Here is a 13,674-nt window from a genome sequence, read left to right on the forward strand (position 1 = left end):
AAGAAATGTATAGTTTCATTTCATATCAAAACCTCGGGATGTCATGTTCCGATACAGATCAAAAGCATAAACAATATATTATAAGCCTTTCAACAGTTATTTACAACTACTGGTCTATAATCCAAAAATCTCTCGTCGTCCTCCGACTATGCTCGGGGTCCACTACCTGTAACATAAAAAGCTGAGTGGGTAAGGCTTGGGAGCCTGGTGAGCATATAGGGTTTTCAACCCACAATAATAATAAATTTAGTAAGTTCATCAATCAACAATAATCCTGATTACCCATTCCTGTTATCCTCACTTTACGTCCCTAAACATTTATCACAAGGGACCTAGCCTAAAGAATATCATTGGGATGGACACTACTGCTAAGGGGTTTCCTCAGCCATACATGTCCTAAAGGCAACCATGAGGGGGATGGAGTACAGCGAATGAACACCCAAGTTCATCAACACCTACAGGTTGCGGGCCTGCCAGCGTTCCACTGGACTATCTTGAAAGTCCGTGGTCGTCATCCAAACTCCGCTAAATGACTGGATCACAATCGCATCGATTCCTCTCATCACTTTTATTTCATCACACATCACTATCTACCCATGTTTTACCCAACATATTTGTAGATAAAAATACATATACAATTTAAAACTTGTATAAAACATCTATTCAACAGTCACCTCAATTAAACAATTAATATAATTACACGTAGCACGTATTTTATAGAAAATACTTCATATCTAGGTGTAAGATGAAGGTGACTATACACTCACTTGATTTGATGATAATCATGATGGGTTTTGAGCATTCTAACACTTCCTAAGTGTACATGCAACCCTAATAACCTTGAATCTATGTTTTCACTATATACATGCAAATTTCTTTTTCAAGGTTATTTCCTAACTAGCATGGCATAGGGATTACATAAAATATAAAACTAGTAGAAATACATACCTTGTTATTAATTGGATTCCTTCAAGACTTTGTGAGCCTAGCACCCCAAATGTTGTGCCTCAAATGCTTCACACAACACCACAAAACTTGGAATAACTTGAGAGAATACTTGTAGCACTCAAAATCGGTTATGCCCTCTCTAGTAATCCCTAGGTCACGATTTTGCTAGCCAAAGGGTCCCTTTTATAGTGGTGTCACAATTAGGGTTTTATCATGAAGACCCATAATTGTCATGACTCTTCATTTCTCATGACCCATGGGTTTGTAACTCCCATGAACTATCCATGGAGCTCCAAATGGTTACATCCATAATCCATAAACCATGGATCATTAATCCACCATAAAAGAATTGATGATTGTCATAATCAACCCTTATATATTTAATTAGTCTCATTTTGATCACCAAATTAATACTAGATTAATACTTGATCAATACTAATTAAATAATACTATTATTAATATATTAGAACTTATAATATATTAATAATCATAAGTGCCTTATTCTCTCATTTAATCTATCCAAGTATTGCAATGCCATGCAACCCAAATGGACCATGCCGGGTCGGGTCAAGTACATGCCAAATAAAGTTATGGACTTAGACACTATATCCAACAGTCTCCCACTTGGATAAGTCTAATAACTATATTTGCAAATATGACTTCAAAATCCGACTAGCAATGGTAGCTCTTTTAAAGTCTCTTGAAACTGAGATGCCGATGATACGCCATTTAAGATAAGTGATCATATAATTCTCTGTTCTCATGATATCAGCTGGACAAACACATGGAACATGGTCTTACTTATTGTCCAACATTTGTTTCTTGATCTCTGATTTGTTTCGACATAGAACTAAATTGAACACATTAATTAGGTTCTGACAGGGCCCGGTACATGGGTCAAAACCAAATCATCGAGGGGCCCAGATATCGCTTCTATTTCTAGAAGGAACAGATAAACTTCGACTGATATGCTTGTACTAACTACTTGTTGAATTACTCACAAAGGCACGTTTTATAACATCGAGTTACCAATGCGTTTTCGTACAATCAATGAATAACCAACTCATAGTCAACAACTCATATCTCTAGGTTTGAAGATTTATATGATATTACCATCTCACGATCACTCGAGATAAATTCCATGAAGTGATGCAAGTGAGCGTGGGTTGAATCCAATACTCAGCCCTTATGAGTACTCATGAATGTTGTAGCAACCATTGAATTGTCCAAAGCACTTTAGACAAATCATACAAGCCAAATTCATGACAGTCTTAAATCAATATTTACTTCCAAAGTTTGACTGACTGTGGATGGTTTGAATAATAACTTAATTATTCTATAAGTAAAAACATGCAAAATTGAAACATAGTAAACAATCAACACAAGATAGTAACACCTTACTCATAAATAAATAACAACTTTTATTTATCATCAAATGTCAATTACATTTTACAAGTTTCAGGAATCTAATTATTGAAACTAATATCATCCTTCAGCCCAATGCGCCTTGCATGCTGTAAATGCTTAACCCTGCTCAGTCCCTTCGTGAGGGGATATGTCGGGTTCTCATCTGATGATACCCTCTTTGCCACGAGGAGCCCTTCTTCTATTCTATGTCTTATGAAATGGTATTTTCTGTCAATGTGCCTAGATCTCCCGTGATCTCTTGGTTCTTTCGCCAAAGCAACCGCACTTTCACTGTCACAGAAAATTTCCATTGGCTCCTTTATAGCTGGTACAACTCCAAGGTCTTCGATGAAGTTCTTTAGCCATATCGCCTCTTTTGCTACCTCGCTTGCTGCTATGTACTCTGATTCAAAAGTTGAATCAGCTACTGTCTCCTGCTTGGAACTTTTCCAAGTAATTGCTCCTCCATTTAGGATAAAGACCCAGCCTGACTAAGAGCGAAAATTATCCTTATCAGTTTGAAAGCTAGCATCACTATATCCTTCCACTCTCAAGTCATCACTGCCTCCGAGAGTAAGGACCCAGTCCTTAGTCCTCCGCAAATACTTGAAAATGTTCTTTACCGCTATCCAGTGTGCCTTGCCAGGGTTCCCTTGATATCTACTGACCATGCTCAAAGCAAAGGCCACATCAGGGCGAGTACAAGTCATAGCATACATGATCGAGCCCACAGTGGAAGCATATGGGATTTGACTCATCTCAGCTATCTCAGCCTCTATACTCGGACTCTGAGTCTTACTTAGCTTGGCATTACTCTGGATTGGTAATTCTCCTTTCTTGGAATCTTGCATACTGAACCTCTTCAGTACCTTATCCACATAAGTACTTTGACTAAGTCCAATTAGAGTCTTACTCCTATCTTTCAATATCCTTATCCCTAGGATATAGGCAGCTTCCCCAAGGTCCTTCATAGCAAAACACTTCCCAAACCATGCCTTAACCTCCTGCAAAGTTGGGACGTCGTTTCCTATGAGAAGTATGTCATCCACATACAACACCAAGAAGCTAACTATGCTCCCACTAGCCCTGACATACACACAAGACTCATCCTCACTCCTATAAAAGCCAAACTCTTTAACTTTCTCATCAAAGCAAAGATTCCACCTGCGAGATGCTTGTTTCAATCCGTAAATGGATTTTTCAAGCTTACACACTCTATTAGGGTATTTTAGATCAACAAAACCCTCTGGCTGAGCCATGTAAACATCCTCAGCCAACTTCCCATTAAGGAAAGAGGTTTTGACATCCATTTGCCATATTTCATAATCATGAAATGCAGCTATGGATACAACACTCTAATAGACTTAATCTTAGCTACTGGTGAGAAGGTCTCATGATAGTCAACTCCCGGAGTTTGAGTAAAACCCTTCGCAACCAGTCGCGCTTTATAAGTGTGTACTTTCCCATCCATGTTGGTCTTCTTCTTGAAGATCCATTTTCACCTAACTGTCTTACGACCTGGTACATTGTCAACCAAGTTCCAAACTTGATTATCATACATGGACTGAATCTCACTGTCCATAGCCTCTTTCCATTTCGCAGACTCAGGGCCTGCCATGGCTTCCTTATAATTATTAGGTTCATCCAAATCTATCAGTGTACTATCACTGATAAATGTATCACCTTCAGTGGTGATGTGATAACCATCATAAAAATCAAGTGTGTTCCTCACCCTAGTGGAACGTCTCGGAGGTATAGACTCATCTATCGGCTCAACAGGAGTTTCCCCCTCAGGTTGGCTGACAGCATTTGAGGTTCCTTCACCACTTGACTCTTGAAGCTCTTCAAGGTCAATTTGCCTCCCACTGTCCCCTTGGCTTATGAATTTTCTCTCACGAAAGAATCCTCTTCTTGCTACAAAGACCACATTATCACTAGGTCTGTAGAAAAGGTAACCAAAGGATCTCTGTGGGTAGCCGATGAAAATACACCTCTCGCTTCGGGGTTCAAGCTTGTCATGAGTCTCACGCCTCACAAAAGCTTCACAACCCCAAATCTTGATGTGGTCCAAATTGGGCACTTTCCCAGTCCACATCTCATGAGGTGTTTTGGCAACCTTTTTAGTAGGGACTAGATTATGGATATGGGCGGCAGTCTCTAAGACATACCCCCAGAAAGAGATTGGTAACGAAGCTCGAATCATCATGGAACGAACCATATCCAACAAGGTTCGATTGCGCCTCTCAGCCACACCATTCAACTGTGGTGTCCTGGGAGGTGTCAATTGTGAGACAATCCCACACTCCTTAAGATAGTCAAGGAACTCAATGCTAAGATACTCTCCTCCCCGATCGGATCGGAGCATCTTGATGTTCCTGCCCAATTGATTCTCAACTTCCTGCTTAAACTCTTTGAACTTTTCAAAGATTTCTGACTTATGCTTGATTAAGTAAATATATCCATATCTACTATAATCATTAGTAAAAGTCACATAATAACGATTAGCATCCCTTGTAGCAACTCTGAAGGGCCCACGCACATCCGTGTGTACAAGGTCCAACAAACCTTCACCCCTATCACAAGTACCTGTGAAGGGTGACTTTGTCATTTTTCCAAGTAAACAAGACTCACAACTATCATCTGACTTGAGGTCAAATGATTCCAAGACTCCAGCCTTTTGGAGTTGGCCTATGCGCTTCTTGTTAACATGTCCAAGACGACAATGCCACAAGGATGCTTTATCCAAGCTATCAGAAGAATCAATATACAACACATTATTTCCTAAATTTTCTACAACATTCACAACTTCATATACACCATCACAAGGTATTCCTTTAAAGTAAAATACATCATTGTAATAAACATTAATAGCACCATTTTTATTATCAAATGAAAATGTAAACCCTTGTTTGTACAAGCCATGAAAAGAAATAATATTTCTCGCCATTTCGGGCGAGTAACAACACTTATTCAGATCTAACATTAACCCATTATTAAGCAATAAAGAATAAATTCCTATCTTGGCAACAGGTGATGCTTTCCTGTTGCCCATGACTAAGTTTATCTTCCCGTGCTCCACTTGCTCACTTCTTCTTAGTGCCTGCAAATCAGTACAAATGTGAATACCACACCCTGTATCAAGCACCCAAGAATTATCATTCGATGAGTTGTTAGACAATATTGTGTATATACCTGCATGGGTGGGTTTAACCTTCCCATCCTTTAGATCTTGCAGATATTTGGCGCAGCTTCGCTTGAAGTGTCCCTTATCCTGGCAATAGAAGCACTATGCTTCCTTTGGGTTTGAAGAAGGAGCAATAGGACCTTTCTTTGTCCCACTTGAAGAGGAACCATCAAGAGTCTTACCCTTGGTACCCTTCGAAGGGCTTTTCCTCTTCTTACCCTTTCCCTGCCTAATGGCCAGAACAGGGGCTGTTGTAGGAGTAGAAGTAGCAACCGCTTTACCCTTAAGGCCATTTTCAGCTGTCCTTAAGAGTCCTTGAAGTTTGTTAAGTGTGACTTCCTCTTTATTCATATGATAAGTCATACGAAACTGATCATAACTTGGAGGTAAGGAATGGAGAATGATGTCAATCGCTAAATCCTCAGGGAAGTCAACATTGAGCTTTAGCAACTGGTCAACGAACCTCTGCATCTTTTGCAAGTGACCGGTGATGGGTTCACCATCCTTCATCCTTGCGGTTATCGTGGAGGAAACGATTTCATACCTCTCTTGACGTGCGCTCTGATGGTACCTTTCCATCAGATCCAGATGCATCTCATGGGGTAGAAATTGATGGGTTTTGAGCATTCTAACACTTCCTAAGTGTACATGCAACCTTAATAAACCTTGGATCTATGTTTGTCTAAGATACATGCAAATAATTAATTTTCCAAGGTTCATATCCTAACTAGCATGGCATGGGGAACTTGAATCAAATAAAGCTAGTAGAAATACTTACCTTGTAGTTGTAGTTGATTCCTTGGAGTTTTAGAGCCTAGCACCAATAGTGTGGACGCCACAAATGGAAATCACAAATCACCACAAACTTGGAACTTTGAGAGAATAGTCACTACTATCTTGAAATCGACCCTCTTGCTTTTCTCACTCAACTAGTGTCAACTAGTGTGATTTCAAGAACCAAAGCCTCCTTTATATAGTGTGGTGGATTAGGGTTACATCCATGTAAACCCTAATACCCATGTCTCTTCATTTCCATGAGATCCATGGGTTAAAGCTCCATGGAGTATCCATGGACTTTCCATGCAAGCCTAGCCCATTCCAAATAAGCATTAGCCCACACTATATAAATATAGAAGCCCATATTTAATTACTAATATCTTTGATCTCTAAATTAATCCTAGATTAATTATAGATCAATACTAATTAAATAATATGATCTTATATTAATATATTAGAACTTATAATATATTAATAAATCATAAGTTGTACTATTCTCAAAAGATTATCCATAAATTGTTCGGGTGAAGTGCAACCCAAATGGACCATGCCGGGTCGGGTCAAGTACATACCAAATATAGTTATGGACTTAGACACTATATCCAACAGTCTCCCACTTAGATAAGTCTAATAACTATAGTTGCAAGTATGACTTCAGGAACCGATTAGCAATCGTAGCTCTTTAAACTCTGTTGAGCTAGAACGAGCCATTTTAGATAAGTGATCATATAATCCTCTGTTCTAGATATCAGCCGGACAAATACATGGAACATGGTCTTACTTATTGTCCAGCATTTGTGTCACACCCCGAAAACCAAAGGCGGAAACATTTCCGGGGTTGACTCCACGTTGAGTATCAAATCCAATGCACATAGCAAAGCAGTAATCACAAAACATTACATTACATAATATTGTTTACATCTGTTTGAAAGAAAAGTTACACAAGTATTATACATATATCATATGAACAAAAGTAAAGACGAGTCTTCGGAATGCTCCGTCTTCTCCAAAAGGTTGCAGTGTACCTGTCTAATGCTGACCTGAGAATACAAGCAGTTTGAAAATCAGCATAAAGCTGGTGAGTTCATAAGCGGTTTAGTTTTGAAAAGAACGAGTTTCCTTTGCTTTCTGAAAAAGTTGTTGTTCAATAAAATCCCATATTTTCTTATGAAAACAGTTTGGTTATCCTTTGTTACAATTTCAAAAACGGTTGGTTATGTCATTCCAGGAAAATCCCATATTTTCCTTATAGTTTTAGTTATTCGTTTGTTACTTTATCCGTTTATGAGTTGATGTGCTACCCAGGAAAATCCCATATTTTCCTATGTGTTGAGTTGCCTATTTGTATCTAAGTTCGTTACTGGTTGTTATGTTATCCCAATAAAATCCCATATTTTCCTATGTGTTGAGTTGTCTATTCATTTCTAAGTTCGTTACTAGCTGTCATGTTATCCCCAGGAAAATCCCATATATTCCTATGTGTGGTGGTTGGTTCTTAGGTCTGATTTCGAAGTACTAGTAATTACCATGTGAGTAGTATTAGTTACGTGTTCTAAACCTTTAGTTATTCTACATTCGAATGACTATTATCTACTAACTTAGTTGTATTTTCGAATATTTGGAATCACACAGAAGCGTACATTACAGTATTTTTGAAGTTCTGTTGAGTTCCAAAAGAGTACATTAGTTGTATATTCGAAGCTCTGTCGACATTCTGAGGCGGATATATTCGAAACTCAGTAGAGGTCCAGAGGCGTATTTTCGCATTCAATTCGAAACTCTGGTGACACTCAAGGGGTACACTAACTGTATATTCGAAGTCTTAGTGTCAACCAAAGGCGTCATTTCGCATTCGTAGTCGTATTCGTATTCGTATTCGTATTCGTATTTGTATTCGTATTCGTACTAGTTTACATTTGTATTCGTATTCGTACTAGATTACATTCGTATTCGTATTCGTACTAGGTTACATTCATATTCGTATTCGTACTAGGTTACATTCGTATTCGTATTCGTACTAGGTTACATTCGTATTCGTATTCGTACTAGGTTACATTCGTATTCGTATTCGTACTAGGTTACATTCGTATTCGTATTCGTACTAGGTTACATTCGTATTAGTATTCGTACTAGGTTACATTCGTATTCGTGTTACTCTTAGATATGGTTAGTATGATTTCTTTTACAAAGAGTAATGTAGTTTATGACACTTTAAAAGAAATCTGTATTTAACCTGCAATTCGAAACATTAGTTATCTCAATCTTTGGAAATCAAGACATTTAGAAACTGAAACCATTAAGTTAAAAATCATTTTAAGTACAAGATACACTTGTACTTTTGCTTGTATTCCCCCCTGAAAACATTGAAAATCCATTGAAATCACGGAAAAAGGGTAGGGGTATGAACTCACCGGACTCAGAAATGCGACGATTTCGGACACTAAACATCGGTTCGGGGCCTGATTACTCGCGATGTCCCAATGTAAAATGAAATAATGTCCATATATATCTAATTAGATTTACAATCACTAATTATACGGAACATTATACTCCAATGAGATTAAACACTTCAAAACGAGTGTTTGGAGTGACCCGGGTGACATCTACGGACGTGTAATGGTACTAGGGACTTGGGATTTGAGTTTACTCCCCAAGGGTAAACATTTTAAGGAGTTTACAACCATAAAACACATACATACATGAGTTCACGGCCGTGAACTCATGTTGGTGTGATTTTGAGTGCTTAATGGCTTGTTTGGACTTGGGGAATGTTGGATTGGATTTCTAAAATGCCTTGGAAGGAATTAAGGGGACTTATACCATATTTAAGGGAGTTCACGGCTGTAAACTTGGAGTTTACGGCCGTAAAATCTCCTATGGTCTTGTATAATTGATTTAAGGCACTTAGGACAATCACATGAGATTCTAGTAATTTTTCCAAGCCTTGGGGTGATTTTGGGGCTTCATTTGACACATATATGGGACTTTACGGCCTAAGGGTATGAGCTATGGCCTTAAACTCTTATATCTTGCATTTTGTTATGTTTAAGACCCCCAAACTATTTTTAGATGGTCCTAGGATTTACCACAAGGCTATTGGTTGAGTTTAAAGGCATTTGGACATGTTAAAAGGAGTTTACTCTCTATTTTTGAGGGGTTTACGGCCTAAGCATGAGACTTGGCCGTAAACTCCTATTTACTCTTCAAAAATTATGTTCATGATGTTCTAAGGCAAATGCCATTATTCTAAAATTCATATCTAAGCCTTGTTTGAGTCTAGGAAGGGTTTAAGGTCCCATTCCATGATTTAATCTCGAATTTGAAGGCCAAACATGATACACAATGAGTTAAGGAAGGTACCTTGGTGATTGGAAGCCTTAAACTTGAGATTTGGACCCTTAAACTTGGATTTAGGAGAGAGGTTAGAGAGAGGGTAGAGAGAGGAAGCAAAAGCTTCAAATGAATGCTTGAACACGTTTAAATAGGTCCCAAAACTTGGACACGATGGAATTCTACCCGATACCGACACTAAACGGGGCTTTTGGTCGCACCCGATTAAGTTTCCGTAACTCGGCGGGAATGTTTCTAAAATTTTTGGAATAAGTATTTTGGGCTAATTTCGTGAGTTCCTAATAGGTTTGGACTCTCATAATTATCAAATAAACACATAAGTTTAATTAATTCAACCCAAAAACGACATCAGAACGAATTGATATACGGTGAGTTTAACGGGTAGAACAAGTTTTCGGCGATGGGAAATTTCGGGTTGTTACAATTTGTTTCCCGATTTCCGATTTGTTTGACATAGAACTTAACTGAACACATAAATTTAGTTCTGACCGGGCCCGGTACATATGTCAAAACAAAATCATCGAGGGGCCCAAATATCGCTTCTAATCCTAGAAGGAACAGATAAACTTCGACTCATATGTTTGTTCTGCCACTCATTGAATTATACACAAAGGCACGTTTTATAACATCGAGTTACCAATGCGTTTTCGTACAATCAATGCATAACCAACTCGTAAGTAACAAATCATATCTCTAGGTTTGAAGACTTATATGATATTACCGTCTCACGATCACTCGAGATAAATTCCATGAAGTGATTCCAGTGAGCGTGGGTTGAGTCCAATGCTCAGAACTTATGAGCACTCATGATTGTTGTAGCCATGTCCAACACCTTAGACCTCTGCAACCAATCATGACAGTCTTGATTCATAACTACTTCCGACATATAACCGACTGTGGAGGTTTGAATAATATGATATACCAAACATAATTACTCTGGAAGTCAAAACATGCAAAATAAATATAGTAAACGATCGAAAAGAGATAGCAACACTTTACTCATAAATAAAACACCTTTTATTCATCATCTAATGTCAATTACACTTTACAAATTTCATAATTTATCTAACTACTAAAACTTATATCATCCTTCAGCCCTATGCTCCGAGCATGCTGGAGATGTTTAACCCTACTCAGTCCCTTCGTGAGGGGATCTGCTGGGTTCTCATCCGATGATACCCTATTTGCCATGAGGATTCCTTCTTCTATATGATGTCTGATAAAATGATATTTTCTGTCGATGTTCCTGGATCTCCCGTGATCCCTTGGTTCCTTGGCTAAGGCAACCGCACTATTGCTGTCACAGAAAATCTCCATTGGCTCTTTTATAGCTGGTACAACTCCAAGGTCTCCGATGAAGTTCTGTAGCCATATAGCCTCCTTTACTGCCTCGCTTGCTGCTATATACTCTGATTCACAAGTGGACTCAGCCACTGTCTCCTGCTTGGAACTTTTCCAAGTAATTGCCCCTCCGTTTAGGGTAAATACCCAGCCCGACTGAGAGCGGAAATTATCCCTGTCAGTCTGAAAGCTAGCATCACTGTACCCTACAACTCTCAAGTCATCACTCCCACCAAGGGTAAGGACCCAGTCCTTAGTCCTTCGCAGGTACTTGAGGATATTCTTTACCGCAGTCCAGTGAGCCTTGCCAGGGTTCCCATGATACCTGCTAACCATGCTCAAAGCAAAGGCTACATCAGGTCGAGTACACGTCATAGCATACATGATCGAACCTACAGCTGAAGCATAAGGTAGTCGACTCATTTCTGCTATCTCAGCCTCAGTACTAGGGCTTTGTGTCTTACTCAATCTGGCGTTACTCTGGATGGGTAACTCACCTTTCTTGGAGTTATGCGTGTTGAATCTTTTCAACACTTTGTCCACATAGGTGCTTTGACTAAGTCCAATTAGTCTTTTACTCTTGTTTCTCAAAATCCTTATCCCTAGGATATAGGTAGCTTCACCAAGTTCCTTCATAGCGAAACACTTCCCAAGCCAAGACTTTACTTCCTGCAGGGTTGGGATGTCATTTCCTATGAGTAGTATGTCATCCACATACAGTACCAAGAATCTGACTATGCTCCCACTAGCCTTGATATAGACACAAGATTCATCTTCACTCCTTGAAAAGCCAAATTCCTTGACTTTCTCATCAAAGCAAAGATTCCATCTGTGAGGTGCCTGTTTCAATCCATAAATGGATTTCTCGAGTTTACACACTCTATTGGGGTACTCTGTACTGACAAAACCCTCTGGCTGAACCATGTAAACATCTTCAGCCAACTTTCCATTAAGGAAAGCGGTTTTGACATCCATTTGCCATATTTCATAGTCATGAAATGCAGCAATGGCTAACAGAACCCTAATAGACTTTATCTTGGCCACTGGTGAAAAGGTCTCATCATAATCAACTCCCGGAGTTTGAGAATAACCCTTTGCAACCAGTCGTGCCTTATAAGTGTGTACATTACCATCCATGTCGGTCTTCATCTTGAAGATCCATTTGCACCCAACTACCTTACGATCAGGTACATGGTCAACCAAGTTCCAAACTTGATTGTCATACATGGACTGTATCTCGCTATCCATAGCCTCTTTCCATTTAGCAGCCTCAGTGCCTGCCATGGCTTCCGTGTAGCTGTTAGGCTCATCCAGACCTACTAGTGTCTCATCACTAATAAGTGTCTCACCTTCTGCAGTAATATGGAAACCATAGTAATGCTCAGGTGCATTCCTAACTCTCGTGGAGCGCCTCAGAGGTACAGACTCATCAATTGGCTCAACAGGAGTTTCCTCTCCAAGTTGAGGGCTAGGGTTTGAAGTTCCTTCACCACTTGACTCTTGAATTTCTTCAAGATCAATTTGCCTCCCACTGTCTCCTTGGCTTATAAACTCTCTCTCTCTCTCTCTCTCTCTCTCTCTCTCTCTCCCTCTCTCTCTCTCTCAAGACTCCTCTTCTTGCTACAAAGACCACATTATCACTAGGTCTGTAGAAGAGGTAACCAAAGGATCTTTGTGGGTAGCCAATGAAAATACACCTCTCGCTTCGGGGTTCTAGCTTATCATGAGTCTCGCGCCTCACAAAAGCCTCGCAAACCCAAATCTTGATGTGGTCTAGTTTGGGTACTTTACCAGTCCACATCTCGTGAGGAGTTTTGGCAACTTTCTTTGTAGGGACTAGATTAAGGATATGGGCGGCAGTCTCTAAGGCATACCCCCAAAATAAGATTGGTAGCGAAGCTCGACTCATCATGGAACGAACAATATCCAACAAGGTTCGATTACGCCTCTCAGCTACACCATTCAACTGTGGTGTCCTGGGAGGTGTCAATTCTGAGACAATCCCACATTCCCTAAGATAGTCGAGGAACTCTGAACTAATATACTCACCACCTCGATCGGATTGAAGCATCTTAATGTTCCTACCCAATTGATTCTCGACTTCCTGTTTAAATTCCTTAAACCTTTCGAAAGTCTCTGACTTATGTTTGATTAAGTAGACATATCCATATCTACTGTAATCATCAGTAAAAGTCAAATAATAACGATTAGCATCCCCTGTGGCATGTTTGAATGGTTCACACACATCCGTGTGTACAAGGTCCAACAAACCTTCACCCCTCTCACAAGAACCTGTGAAGGGTGACTTTGTCATTTTCCCAAGTAAGCATGATTCGCAACTATCATCTGACCTTAGGTCAAATGACTCCAATACTCAATCCTTTTGGAGTTGGCCTATGTGTTTATTGCTTATATGTCCAAGACGACAATGCCATAGTGATGCTTTATCCAAGTTATTATTAATAGAATCAATACACATAACATTATTTCCTAAGTTGTCTACAACAGACACAGCTTCATACACACCATCACAAGGTAATGCTTTAAAATAAAGAACATTATTAAAGAAAGCATCAATAGAACCAACTTCATTATTAAATGAAAAGGTAAACCCTTGTTTATACAATGCATGAAAGGAAATAATATTTCTTGCCATTTCTGGCAAG

This window comes from Lactuca serriola, chromosome 7 (assembly GCF_051521515.1).
Source record: "Lactuca serriola cultivar US96UC23 chromosome 7, Lser_US96UC23_V15, whole genome shotgun sequence".
In the NCBI taxonomy this organism is placed as follows: domain Eukaryota; kingdom Viridiplantae; phylum Streptophyta; class Magnoliopsida; order Asterales; family Asteraceae; genus Lactuca; species Lactuca serriola.